The sequence below is a fragment of the Ursus arctos genome, unplaced genomic scaffold, assembly GCF_023065955.2.
Source record: "Ursus arctos isolate Adak ecotype North America unplaced genomic scaffold, UrsArc2.0 scaffold_21, whole genome shotgun sequence".
Classification (NCBI taxonomy): Eukaryota; Metazoa; Chordata; class Mammalia; order Carnivora; family Ursidae; genus Ursus; species Ursus arctos.
In genome coordinates, this window is record NW_026622886.1 from 44911685 (window position 1) to 44926693 (window position 15009).

General features: G+C 46.8%; 1 long non-coding RNA gene across 2 annotated transcripts in view; it reads right to left on the reverse strand.

The window, feature by feature from the left end:
- Positions 1-216: 216 nt before the first annotated feature.
- LOC130544508 (uncharacterized) overlaps positions 217-15009 on the reverse strand; it is a 39326-nt gene continuing 24533 nt past the window's right edge. The window contains exons 2-3 of one of the 2 annotated variants that reach the window (XR_008960833.1): positions 4789-4911; positions 217-4243 (exon numbers count right to left, since the gene is read on the reverse strand). This is a non-coding gene — a long non-coding RNA (uncharacterized LOC130544508). Of the gene's footprint in view, positions 4912-15009 lie in introns of both variants that reach the window. The other variant, XR_008960832.1, reaches the window with a different exon arrangement.

Consider the following 15009-nt stretch of genomic DNA (forward strand, 5'->3'; position numbering starts at 1 on the left):
TTATTTATTTGAGAGAGAGTGAATGAGCAGGGGGAGGGGGCAGAGGGACAGAGAGAATCTCTAACAGACTCCCTGCTGAGCAAGGAGCCCCATGTGGGGCTCAAACTCATGACCCTGAGATCATGACCTGAGCCGAAATCAAGAGGTGGATGCTTAACTGACTGAGCCACCCAGGCACCCCTCTGGTAACAATTTTAAAGTATATTTTGTTTGATATTTGTATAGCTCTTCTTTTGTCTGTTTACTTCTTGCAGAGTACATCTTTTTCCATCATTTTATTGTGAGCCTATTTGTATCTTTGACTCTAAAGAGTATCTGTTACAGAGAAAATGTAATTATACCATGTTTATTTTTTTTTTAAGATTTTATTATTTGAGAGAGGGACAGAGGGACCACAAGCAGGGAGAAGGGCAGAAAGAAAGGGAGAGGGACAAGCAGGCTCCGCACTGACCAGGGAGCCCAACATGGGGCTCAATCCCAAGACCCTGAGATCATGACCTGAGCTGAAGTCAGATGCTTAACCACCATCCAGGTGCCCCAGTTACACCATTGTTTATAAATTCATTGTGCACTCTCAATTGTTATGTTAGTGACCATACAGTACATCATTAGTTTTTGATGTAGTGTTCCATGGTTCATTGTTTGTGTATAACACCCAGTGCTCCATGCAATACGTGCCCTCCCTAATACCCATCACCGGGCTAGCCCATCCCCCACCCCCTCCCCTCTGAAACCCTCAGTTTGTTTCCCAGAGTCCATAGTCTCTTGTGGTTCGTTCCCCCTTCGGTTTACCCCCCTTCATTCTTCCCTTCCTTCTCCTACTGATCTTCGTGCTATTCCTTATGTTCCACAAATGATAATTCTGTGGAACATAAATTTGTGATAAACCATATAATTGTCTTTCTCTGCTTGACTTATTTCACGTAGCATAATCTCCTCCAGTCCCATCCACGTTGCTGCAAATGTTGGGTAATCGTTCTTTCTGATGGCTGAGTAATATTCCATTGTATATATGGACCACATCTTTATCCATTCGTCTGTTGAAGGGCATCTCAGCTCCTTCCACAGTTTAGCTATTGTGGACAATGCGGCCATGAACATTGGGGTGCATATGGCCCTTCTCTTCACTACATCTGTATCTTTGGGATAAATACCCAGTAGTGCAATTGCTGGGTCATAGGGTAGCTCTATTTTTAACTTTTTGAGGGACCTCCACACTGTTTTCCAAAGTGGCTGTAACAACTTGCATTCCCACCAACAGTGTAAGAGGGTTCCCCTTTCTCCACATCCTCTCCAACATCTGTTGTTTCTTGCCTTGTCAATTTGCCATTCTAACTGGTGTAGGGTGGTATCTCGATGTGGTTTTGATTTGAATTTCCCTGATGGCTAATGATTTTGAACATATTTTCATGTGTCTGTTAGCCATTTGTATGTCTTCACTGGAAAAGTGTTCATATCTTCTGACCATTTTTTGATTTGATTATTTGTTTCTCATGTATTGAGTTTGAGAAGTTCTTTATAGATCTTGGATACCAGTCTTTTATCTGTAGTGTCACTTGCAAATATCTTCTCCCATTCCGTGGGTTGCCTCTTTGTTTTAATGACTGTTTCCTTTGCTGTGCAGAAACTTTTTATCTTGATGAAGTCCCAGAAGTTCATTTTTTGTTTCCCTTGTCTTTGGAGATGTGTCATGAAAGAAGGTGCTGTGGCCAGTGTCGAAGAGGTTACAGCCTATGTTCTCCTCTATGATTTTGATGGATTCCTGTCTCACATCAAGGTCTTTCATGCATTTGGAGTTTATCTTTGTGTATGGTGTGAGAGAGTGGTCAAGTTTCATTCTTCTGTATATAGCTGTCCAATTTTTCCAGCACTATTTATTAAAGAGACTTTTTCCCACTGGATGTTTTTTCCTGCTTTGTCAAAGATTAGTTGCCCAAAGAGCCGAGGGTCCATTTCTGGGTTCTCTATTCTGTTCCATTGGTCTATGTGTCTATTTTTGTGCCAGTACCATGCTGTCTTGGTGATCACAGCTTTGTAGTATAGCTTGAAATCAGGCAACATGATGTCCCCAGCTTTTTCTTTTTCAACATTTCCTTGGTGATTCGGGGTTTTTTTCTGGTTCCACACGAATTTTAGGATTGTTTGTTCCAGCTCTTTGAAAAATGTCATCAGTATTTTGATTGGGATGGCGTTGAAAGTGTAGATTGCTCTGGGTAGCGTAGACATTTTAACTATGTTTATTCTTCCGATCCATGAGCATGGAATGTTTTTCCATCTTTTTGTGTCTTCAATGTCTTTCATCAGTGTTCTGTAGTTTCTAGAGTACAGATCCTTACCTCTCTGGTTAAGTTTATTCCAAGGTATCTTATGGTTTTTGGTGCTATTGTAAATGGAATCGATTCCCTAATTTCTCTTTCTTCAGTCTCATTGTGTATAAAAATGCAACTGATTTCTGAGCATTGATTTTGTATCCTGCCACATTACTGAATTGTATGAGTTCTAGGAATTTGGAGGTGGAGTCTTTTGGGTTTTCCATTTAAAGTATCATGTCATCTGCAAAGAGAGAGAGTTTTACTTCTTTGCCAATTTGAATACCTTTTATTCTTTTTTGTTGTCTGATTGCTGTTTGTTGCTAAGACTTCTAGTACTATGTTGAACAATAATGGCACATGCTCTGCCTTTTGATTGGAATGTTTAATCCATATACATTTAATATAATTACTGATAAAGTAGGATTTATGTCTACCATTTCATTATTTTCTATGTGTCTTATGTCTTTTTTGTTCCTGTGTTCTTTCATTATTGCCTTCTTTTGCATTAAATAATTTTGAGTACACCATTTTAATTCCTTTGTTGTTTCTCAGTTATATTTTTAAAGTTATTTTCGTAGTGGTTTTCCTAAAGGTTACCTCTAGCATCTTAAAGCAATCTAGTTTAGATTAATACCAGATTAACTGCAATAGTATACAAAAACATTGCCCATATATATATATATATAGATATAGAAGAGGTGTAAATAAAAATACATTTATACTGTCTTTTATAATTCTCATATATTTACTTTTACTGGTGTTCTTTATTCATGTGAATTCAAGTTACTGTCTAGTATCCTTTTATTTCAGTCTGAAGGATTCTCTTTAGTATTTCATATAAAACAGGTCTGTTTGTGACAAATTTTCTGTTTACCTGGAAATGTCTTAATTTCTGTTATATTTTGAAGAACAGTTTTACTGGCTATGAAGTTCTTGGCTAATAGGGTTTTCGGTTTTGGTTTTGTTTTGTTTTTTCTTTTGGCACTTTAAACACATCATCTGGCCACCTGGCCTGCATGGTTTCTGTTGGGACATTAAACTTGCTGATGATGCCTTGTGATGGAGTGACCTTTCTCTTGTTGCTTTCAAGAAGCTGACTATGTTGTGTCTACCTGTGATCTCTTTGAGTTCATCTTACTTGGAGTTCATTGAGCTTCTGTATATATAGGTTAATGTTTCTCATCAAACTTGGAGCACACATTCTGGAAAGTAATGGACAACTCTAGCCTTTACTTCTTGCTTTTGCAGAGCCTTATGGTCAGCCAGAGTCAGAGAGCAGGCCTAGTCACATCTCCTAGGCATGTGCAAGGACTTCTAGGTCTCCAGTAATATGCTGGAGCTTTCCAGTGCCCTCTACAGACAGCTCATTCACCAGTTTTGACTTTTTTCGTTAAAACTTTGGGTCAGTCTCTTGTTAGCCTCCACTGGTATGACCTTATACAGCTCTGATGTTAAACATTTATTGCCGATCGTTTTTAACTAATGCAGTGGCGATAGAACTGTTCACATACAACTGGTCAAGTTAAGGTAAGCCCTGTGGCTGGGGTCTTTCCAGGGAACCACCAGGTCAAATTGTGGCAATGCTCTGGGGCTGCAGCTTTTTGGGGAGCTACAAACCCATGCTGCCCCCTTCATTGGCTGGTGGTCTTTTAGGTCTCAGAGCTACTCTGGTTGTGAGACTGTTGGTGTTCGGGGCTAGCACATATCTGGAGTGAGGGTACGGAAACTGGTTAAGTTTAAAATGCCACGAAGCTCCCAGTTCTTACTGAGAGTCAGCTGGTTTTCTTGAATAAACACTCCCTGGATTGTTGCAGTCCTTTAGTTAAAATCATCTTTTTCAAAACTCTGGAAATTCACAGTTTTTACCACTGTTCTCTTTAGTACATTGTGGTTGTGTGGCAGAGTGGGATTGCCAAAGTCCTCATCCGGCTCTGCAGATGAAGAAATAAAAGTTCAGGTAGGTTAAGTAGTTGCCCAAGGACACAAGAGCCAAGGAGCACCGAAGCCACGATTTCAAGTCCAAAATTTATGTTCTCTACTCCACCACCTCGCACTGTCACAGTTTCTAGAACTTCTTGTTAGATAAACAGTAGTTGCAAAACCTCCATCGTGTATGCGCTTATTTAGATGGCATTTGTAACAAAGCCCTTTCCCATCAAATCGCCATTCCTGACCTTTGCACTGAGCCATCACGCCGTGTTGTCCGCTGACCCACCAGCACCATTTTCTATAAAATGTGTTTCTGTCACAGGCATTTTATTTCCCTCTCACTCTGGCTTTGACTCTAACTCAGCTGGAGCTCTGTGCCAGCATGTCCTTCACACTTACTGTAAAGGTTTCTCTTGGCAAGGGTTCTTTTTAGGATGAAAGAGAGTACCAGGCTCCAACAGAAGGCCCTTACCCGAGCAGAATGAATGGCGTGCTACCCCAGGGGGTATCAGCCACAGTACTTAACTTTCTGTGAAGTTCTCCATACCTGCCAGTTAATAGTTGCAGAAGAACAGACACCCAGGGTCTGGAACAACAGAACAAATTATGTCCACATTCCTCTTGAACTGGAAGTGTGCTTAAAACAGATCCTACATTCTTGAGCACTGACCTGTAATAAAAGTAATGGTTCAAGGTAAATCTTTTACCGGGGGCCCAGCTGCACTATTTATTACAAAACCTGAAGTGTCGGGCCGGAGAGTCACTTGCTGCAGTGGTGTCCATATTACAGCTCTTGACATCTCTCTTTATGGGCTCAGTTGACCTGAAATAAGATGACCATTTCACACACTAACAGGGCACTTTTCGATGATCTACTTGACCTTTGCCTCTGGGCTCAGCAATAAGAAGAGTGATAAAATACTTTTTCACAGAACAAAACCCAAAGAATTCAAGCTTAAGGGAGCCTAAATCCAACAATGCAGCGGCCTTGAGCATTTAATTCCTTAATAAATACCCATTTCCTCCTGCAGGGCTTCTGTGCCCTGGCTGCACAGTAAAATCACCTGGGAGCTTAAAAGTCCTGCTGACAAGGCCCTACCCTCAGACCACTTTAGCCAGAATCAGAATCCCCAGGGAGCAACCCAGCCATCAGTATTTTCAAAATGTTCTTCAGGTGACTATGGGAACCACTGTGGGAACCACTGTGGAAAGATACCAAGGACACCCCCACCCCGAACTAGAGCAGATTAGCAAATAAAAACTACAGAATCCTACTTAAATCTGAATTTCAAATAAAAAAAATGGGAAAAATATGTCCTACGCAATATTTGGGGCATACTTAAATTATTTATTTGCTGTTTATCTGAAATTCAAATTTAGATGGATGTCCTGTGTCTGGAACCCCTACATAGAACAAAACTGAAAATAATTAGAAGCGGCAAAAATAAAGCTCTTCCAGCAGAGAAATTCCACCACTTGGTAGGTTCTTATCTCAAAAAAAAAAAAAAACAAGATCTCCTGGAACATAACAGAAATAAAAGTTGTGCCCGGTCAAAGGCATCCTCAGGGAGAGTTTCCAAGACATGGAATAGGAGAGAGGGCTGCAGGAGTGTCCCAGGCAGGCTTCCGTCGTGCCTTAGTTTGCTGAGGCTGCCATAAGAAACTACCTCAGACCAGGTGGCTTCAACAGCAGAATTTTACTTTCTCAAAGTTCTGGAGGCCAGAAGTCCAAGATCAAGGTGGTGACAGGTTTGGTTTCTCCTCAGGCCTTTCTCCTCGGTTTGCTTAGGCTTGGCCTCCTCGCTGCATCCTCACAGTCTTTTGTCTATGTTCACGCATCCCTGGTGTCTCCTTGTGTGTCCAAATTTCCTCTTACAAGGACACAGTCATATTGGATTGGGCCCCACCCAGAGGACCTCATTTTACCTTCATTACCTCTTCAAAGGGTCTATCTCCAGGAACGCCTTGGGGGCTCAGTTGGATAAGCATCTGCCTTTGACTCAGGTCACGATCCCAGGGTCCTGGGATCAAGCCCCACACTGGGCTCCTTGCCAGCGAGGAGCCCGCTTCTCCCCCTGCTTGTGCTCTCTGACAAATAAGTAAATAAAATCTTAAAAAAACAAAACAAACAAAAAAAGCATTTCTCTCCAAATACAGTCACATTCTGAGGTACTACAGGTTAGGTCTTCAACAAATAAATTTTGGGAGACACAATTCAGCCCCATAATATTGCCCTTCTCTGGTGGCCTGTGGGGAGTACCATGGGTTAATTATTATTATTGCTCTGATGTCTTTGCTCTCCCCAGTGCCACCCTAGCCCGAAAGAGTGACTGTGTCCTGAGCTACCAGGAAAGAGAAAGGGAGCATTTCTGAGGGAAGTGATAGAAATGAGGGTCAGGAGGGCAGAAGAGGAAGCCACTCTTTTCTGAGAAGACAGGCAGGGAAGGGGGAAGAGTGATGTCATCAGATGGGAGAAGAATAGCGGAAGGCAGAACGTGTTAAACCAAGAGGGACCATATGCAGAAAAAAGGAGTAATCCACTGTTTCAGCGGCTGAGGACGCTAGGAAAGGGAGTGGGTGGGATACCAGGGAAACAAATCACAATCTACACAGCAAAGGGAAGGGCTGTAGAAACTGTCCCCCAGCAAAACTTCTTCCTCTTCCCTTTGTCCCTTTTCGGGGAGTGGGGGCCCACAAAACACTGCCTGGAATGTCCTCAAGTCCTCTTTACAGGGCTCAGAGACAGCCCAGTCTTCATTTTACTAGAGTTCTCGACTTGGTCAGCCTTCAAGAACACAGGCGGCTGTCTCCAGGCAGCTGAGCTGGGTTTTACTGCCCTGGGCCTGAATATGCATGGCGGGGAGCCCCAGATGTGCAAAGGAGGGTTTTCTGGACATGCAGGCTCACACGCACACACGGAGGGCCTGCTCGGGGCTTAAGGTGCTGCCAACGGAAAGAACAGCCGGCAAGTTTCCCCCCTCCGGAGTCCTTACTGCTGAGTCCACCCCCCACGGATGCAGGGGGAAGGGAACTACACCCGACTGGGGAGGCAGGGGAGGCCTCGGCGGGTGGAATTTTACCTAGGGTTTTAGATGGAGGTCAAAGCACGTCACTCGTGTTTTCTCCTGTTCGACGTTTACCAAGAGCGCAGCGGGCAAGGGGGCTAACACTGCGAGGAGAGGTCCAGCCACAGACACACTGGACTCCTGCAGGGTGGTCAAGACGCCGAGGCTCTTGCTGGCCGCGGCGCCCGCCCTGCCGGGCGCCTTTGTCCCTGCGCGCCCCGCGCTCCCCAGCGGCTGACGCTCCCCCGCCGCCCCTCCGGCTGCTGGCCCGGGGCCAAGCGCGCGTCGCAGCCACTCGCTGCCATTCCGCCGTGAGTGAAGGGCTCCTTAATAAGAGTGTAAATAAAAGCCAGGCTGAGAAATGAGTTTTCCATGCCAGCAATCACCGGCCTAACCTCGGCGGTAAATAGCCTGGCGGAGCGGCGCAGATGGAGTCCCCGCACCTGGGGGATCGAGGCCAGCCCCGAGCAGCCAGTGTCAGCAACTGGGGGCGCGCGTCCAGCTCGGGGCTGCTCGGCCCGGCGCTCCCACCGCCCTCCCCCGCTGCGGGAACCTGCGCCCCACCCCCACCCTGCCCCATCATCTCAGCCTGCTGTGTCCTGGGGAGGGACGCACCGCCAGGCCCCCTAATTTATGGTCATTGGTGTAATAGCTTTAGCGTGATTTATCTGACCGCAGGGGAGATGGCAAACGCCTGGAGAATGATTGGTCATGCCGGCTTTGTGCATTTCTGATTGGCCTTATTAATTTCGAGCGGAGCCGGGAAGCAGCCTCTTGCCAGAGCCAGGGAAGTCAACTTGGCAACAGCTCCGATGTAGAGCCGGTTTGGGGCTGGCAAAGGCTTAGCTCTGGCCGAAACTGAAGGAATAATGTATTGTTTAAAAAGTCCGCGAGTCAGACAATGTGCGAGCATACTGATTAAAGCAGGTTTCGTTTGAAAGCGGTGAAGATCATCTGATTTGACGGATTCCTTTCCCCCGCCCCTCCCGTTTGGGTTTGTACAGATATCAGTGCCTTGGGGGGTGGGAAGGAGAACAGGAACAAGGTTTTGTTTTTATTTTTAATGTTTGAGTATCGGGGTGGGGGGTGGAATGCTTAGAATGCTTATGGCTTTGAAGGGAAGGAATTTCAGGGAATTGTGGGGCAAATAAGTATCAGAACATGCTTCTAAAAATGTTATGTTTCACAATTGTGTGGGAAAAAGTACTTTTTGCCATTTGAGTTCTCCTCGGACATCACAACTAGTATTTATGAGATATATAAATTACTGGATAAGCACACCCATACACCACACTTCACAAGGTCATAACTCTGTGCTACGGTAGAAACTGTCATTTAAATGTCACCACTGAGTGATGCAACTTAGTCCCAGGAATAAAAGGGACTAAATAAGAATATTGGAGGAGTTAGAATACTTAGTGGGAAATATTTTCCTGTGAATGAATTTCCAATTCAGTAGGGGTGGATAGGCAATTGAAATGTATACATGCTCATTTATTATATTTATTTGTGTAAGACTCAAATGCAGACAGCACTAGGCAACCTCCAGGTACAATCCTTAACACTCTGACCGGAACAAAGCCAGAGAGCGAGCGAGAAAACGTGATTGCTTGGGGAGGGGGCAGGTCGGTGTCACACAGGCAGTGGCACCATCATTTCTTTTATTTATAGCTCTAACCGGAGAAATAGACGGGGAGCAGCTGAGTACCAATTTATTTTGCTGCCTGAACCGATGAGTGGTTGCCTTAAATGTCATTGAGTTGGAAGGTTGTGCATTTCATTCACTGCCAGGTTACAGGAAGCTTTGAAGCAGGTCTAGCAGGCGACCAGTAATTGTCCTGCCACCTTTGTAGGTGGGCGAGTGCAATCCAGCGAGGGGGGCACTGGCTCAGTGGGGAATGAGGGCTGCCTGTCATCTCTGACTAGTCTCATCAAACGCTGCTTGAGTAGAAACAAAGGTGGCCCATTTAGTCCTATTATAAGAGCAAAGTGAAGTGGAAGGTAAGCGTTACCTCCCCGAACAAGAACAGATGATCTGGGGGTTAGGAGCAGAGACCTGTTTGGGCCACAAGCCACGCCATGTGCAGGTGACACACGGAGCCTGCATCCAGCGCCATAAATGAGTAATGCTCGCAGGACCTAAGTACCATGAGAGAGGTAGGAAGGGAGCGCCGCGGAGAGTCTAAAGTCAGGCAAGCTTTGCCACACGTGTTGGCCATTGCACCGGGTCATGAAGGATGAGGAGGAGTTGGTCACGGAGGGTAAAGGTCATGCTGGCCATGGGTCGACGCCAGCGCATGGAGCACAGCAAGCAAAGAACAACGCTGTTTGGTGCTGATGAAGACCCCAGATGTAGGAGTGTCTCACCTCTCTGGGAGATTTATAAGGTGCCAGAAAGTTCACTCCCCGATACAGATTAACAGTCAGGTGTGTCCTCTAATTTTCTAAAGAACATAATGGAAAAATGTATGTGCTTCTGTAAGCATATCTAGCCACAATGACTGCAGAGCGTGCCAAAATCACGGAGGAGAACTCAACTCTGAAATCCTAGTATAACTGTTTTTAGCTAAAAATACTACTCCATCAATACGACACAGGACACGGAAACCAGTACTCAGTGCCATCTTCCTAGCTTTCCAAGCTGAACTCTGGTGGTGTTCTCCAAGGACCGCGGAGCCAGCAGCCAAGCAGCGGTGTCCCTACATGTGCACGATGTCTGGGTCTGCCCCTCCGCCTCTCCCTGCTGGGCGGCTCTCAGGACACTGCAGGAAACTCATTTGTCATCACAACAAAAATCAGCTCTGTTGGTTTGCCTTCATTTGCTCTCTGGGAAGCTCGCTCCCAGGCCACCCAGTAGATGCTTCTCTTTCTTCAGCCCCCGCCCCCCCCAAGATCTCTCCTCCTCTCTCCGACCCACTCATTGTCAAGTGTCGGAATTATGACTGCCGAACTGACTGCTGCCCTCAGTTACCGAAAAGAAGAAAACGCCTCTTTTGTCTTAACTTCAGTCAGCCTCACAGGCTGTGTCTCATAGCAGCTCTAGTCTTTTCTACAAAGACATAGCGGTACTAATCTCATCTGAGAGAATATACGTTCCCTGAGTCTAGGGAGTCTTCGCCTAGGACAAGATTCTAGGTCATCACAAACAGCATTTCCAAGACCTCTGTTCTCCCATTTCCTCTCTTACCTGAAAGTGCCTCCTTCCTATTTTGGCTGTATTGTTCAAAACCTCTCAAAAAGCTCAAATCCAAATCATAGAGCAGCTTCCCTGTAGGAAGCCCAGGGCCTGGGTATCAAGGTCAGAAGCCTGTCTAGCCCAGGGGCTCGCCGGTGGGTCCTGTGCTTGTGAAGAGCACTTCTGGGGGACTCTGACAGGCCTGGGGGTTTGATTTATTCATTTGCGAACATTACAGAAACCTTTTCATATATCTTAGGGGGCGTAGGGATGAGTAAGAAGCCTCTGTCCTGGGGCAAGGGCAGCAGACACCGAACTGTGCACCACTCCTGCGCGACAGTACTGGAATGGAGGGATGAAGAGAGCGCTGTGGGAGATCCGAGGGGGGCATGACTAAGGGTATGCAAGGATCAGGGAATGTTTCCCATGTTTCCCACGGACGTTGATCACTGCTCCGGGTCAGGAAGGATGAAGAGGAATTGATCAAGGGGAGAAGGGGGTGGAAGGTCATGCTGGCCATGGGCGGAAAACAAAGCCTAAGTGCAAAGAGGAAAGTAGGACACAGCGAGACAAGAGGCGGGAAGGAGTCTGTGCGGTTGATCAGTGTATGATTCCCTAATAGACTCAAGGGCACGATGGACCAGAGTGAGAAGGGCAGCTAGGAATTGTCTCTGCTGTGCTGCACCCATGCCTCAACCACCCAGGCTGACTGCAAGCAAACACCAGGACCTGCTGCGTCCGTCTCACCCACAGATGCTAGAGCGCCAGGAAATGAGTGGCCTGCACTGGTCAGAGTGTGCTACCACGAGAATATGACCCATAGAGGAGGGAAGGAGAGACCCGGGCATTGAAACGTTTGGAGGAAAATACATTGAAATGATACGAGCTATAATCTATTATCTGTAAGTGATAGGATTATGAATGACTTTAATTTCTTTTTATCTCGATTTTCTATTGTATGGTGAGCTTACATATAAACTATTTAATGAGCTACTAATTGAGTGATCTTTAATACAGTCACATTCTAATAAAAAGGGTTCCTAAAGTTTAGTTACCTTCATGATAATGGCACCTGACCCATAGGTAGAAAGGTAGAGGGCAAAAAACTAGGACTAGCTCATTCACTGGGCAGAGAGAAATGTGGGATATGTCGCATTTATATGTGGTGCTGCCACCACCACCCTCCCTCAGCCCACGGGCAGAGACAAACCTATAGCCATCTTAGTGCCCCCTGTCTCTAGGACAATATCTGGTACAAGTGGGTACATAGTTAATAAATTTTGTGTAATGAAGGAATGCTAGGCCTTCTGACCTTAAAACAGACCTCTTTCCACTGTAACAGTGATGCTCATATGTTAGCACATGGCAGAATTACCTTGTTAAAACACAGAATGCTGGGCCCCACCCTCCTGAACTTCTGATTTAACAGGTCTGGGATAGGCCCAAGAATCTGAATTTCTAACAGGTTCCCAGATAATGCTGGTGCTGCTCACCTGGGGCCACGCCCCGAGAACCACTGCTCGATAACATCCTGTCTTCAGCTGGAAAGATCCTAAGGGCTGCCTGCCGCCACACATGCTTTTCCTAACCATGCCTTGAAAGAATGCCCCAGAAGATGCCATGAGAAAGAGTCAAAGCCAACATAATTGGCAGAGAGCTAAAATGACCAAGAATGCTTTAAATTCAGTTCAACAGCTTACTAATTACATTTTTGTCCAGTACTAGGACTTGAAGGGATTACAGAAGACATTTCCACTGTTCGGTATCTTTAAAGATCGTAGAGTTTGGTCATGGAGGAAATAATATATACAGCTGGGTAACAAAATATGTGGTCTCAATAAGCTCTGGAGGAATTAAAGAAGGGAGAGATCAACGTTAACTAGCCGAGCAACCAGCAAGGCAAAGCTTTACAGAAAATCTAGGTTTGGGACCTCAAAGGATGGTATTTAGGATATTTATTGCTCTGTAACAAACCCCAAAACTTAGTGGCTTAAAACTACTGTTATCTCACGGTTCTGCAGGCTGACTGCACCACTCAGCGAGATGGTCTGCTTGGAGTCGCTCATCTTGTTACTGTCAGCCTAGATCCCCCTGGAGGCGAGACTGGGCTGTTGTCTAAGATGCTTCTTCACGGGGCACCTGGGTGGCTCAGTCCTTAAGTGTCTGCCTTCAGCTCAGGGTGTGATCCCAGAGTCCTGGGATCGAGCCCCACATCAGGCTCCTCTGCTGGGAGCCTGCTTCTCCCTCTCCCTCTCCCCCTGCTTGTGCTCCCTCTCTCGCTGGCTCTCTCTCTTTCAAATAAATAAATAAAATTAAAAATAATAATAAGATGCTTCTTCACTCACACGTCTGGTGCGTTGGCCCCGCTCCACGTGGCTTCGCTCAGAAGAGTTCCCTGGACTTACTGACAGTTCAGAGCTGCAAGAGACAGGCTGTGGAAACTGCCAGGCCTCGTAACGAGTAGGTCCAGAACTGGCACAGTCTCACCTCCACCACATTCTACTGGTGAAATTAGTCACAGGTCAGCCAGGATTCCACGGGGTGGGGAAACCGACCCCAGCCCGCAGAGGGCAGTGGTGTGCGTGCACAGAGGAGCGGACAGTGATGGCGGCTCTTTGGTGGAGACGAGTTACCCCAGAGACGCAGGCAGAGGAAACCACTCACGGCAGGGAGGTGTAAGAGCCAGATGAGGAGCAAGAGGAGATCTGCAAGCTTGTCTATCAGGAAAATCAAGAGGTTGGGTCCGACCTGAGGAATAGGGGCTGTATCGCTTAGTTCTCAGGTCGCAAAGTGGCTCTCGCTCATACCCACGGAGCGTCTGGCTTCCGGCGTCAGGACTGAGTGGTGCGCACGCAACCTACGCCAGGCACAGCCCAGCCAGCGGGACCAGAGATTAGGGGGAGATGCCGATGTGTGGGGCGGGAATTACAGTCGGCTGTGATGACTGCTAACGGGGAGACTGGGCTGTCAGGAAAGCATCTAACTCAGACAAGGAGGCAGGAGGGAGAGGAAGGGGTGGCTCAGGGTTATTTTTAAAAGATTCCTCTAACAAATTTCTGGGCAAGATTGGAGGAGGGAAAAACAAGCCAAGGAGAGCAGTCAGGGGCTGTAGCAATTCAGGTGACTAGAATTAGACCTTCTAAATCTCCTTCTTCATCTTTGAAGAAGGAAGATGCAGCCCGGACAGGGAGCACGCCTAGAGCATCACGGGGTGTTAAAGTTGCCACAGCGTCCCTCTTAAAGATTTAGTTCCAGCCAACAAGTGAAGTCATCTGATAAAACGTGTAAAAGGACAAAAGGTGGTTGAGACGATACCGGCACCATCCAGCATACCTGGGAGATCACATCACAGGCAGCAGAGCGGAATGTTCTTTCCTCGTGCCCTGGAAGCAGCTGCCGGACTCCAAAGGAAGGACTTACTGTGTTTTTAGAGGCACACTGAGTCACTGACCAACCTTTAGGGGAGGGATTTTGATTTTGTTGTTCTTGTCTAAATTACATAAGCGCATGTCTTTAGGACAACACCTGCAGCAAACTGCTTGGATGCAGTGTCAAGAAAGGAGCAACCGCTTATCCTAATCCTGGAGGGATCGTTCTCCATCGGAGCCCAGGCGCCACCGCCGGCTGCCCACCACCACTACCTGTGTCAGGGGCCCGGCCAAGGACACCGTGGCGGCTCAGTGAATATTTGACTAGCTTAAGACGTACACGGAATTTTGTACAGATCGCAGATGGTGGTGGGGGTAGGTACATGGGGAGCACTTCACTCTGCATCCTAAACTCGAGCTCTGGTGTGCAGTGAACGATTGCGAGAGACGGAGAAGCTGCCCCGTCCTCCCGAGAGCGCGGGAATGATGCTTACACTCGGCCCTGGTACAAACTGCAGTGAGTTTGCAGGGAACATGGTGACGGCTAGGTCAACAAGATGACGAGGCAGCCCCCATCTCATCATCCTTCCCATTTGTGTCTTGATCCTTACTGTTTTCAGATGACTCTTTTCCTATCGACTCCTTTTGCTCTCTGCTAGCTTTCATTCAAGATTCTTCCCCGAGACCACAGGCGTCAGGAAAAGGGAGGGAAATGGTACAAATGTGCATTTCCCCCTCACCAGCTTGGCCCACTGCCAGACACTGCCCAAGAGGAAGCGGAGAATCTGAGAGGAGATGCTTGGGGAGATGAATGAGGAAGAAGGGGATCACAGCAAGCAGAAAGGAGGGAAAAGAAAAGGAGGCAACAGGAGGCTAGTGGGGGAGGAACGCCAGGGCCAAAGGCAGGGCCTGGGGCATGGGAAGCCGGGAAGTGGACAGAGACCTCTGTACTAAGCAGTGAGCCTCCTGGCCAGCCCGGCCCTGCTGCCTCACTTGTGCTTTGTCATTCCACGCTCTTAGAAGGAGGGAAGTGATGAAATTTGGGTTCATCAATTCAGATACTTAGTTGTTCAGAGTTAAATGCTATGTTAATCTCCGTTGCTGCTGTAACGAATGAACACCGAGGTAATTGCTTAGAACAACACAGAATTATGAGCAAT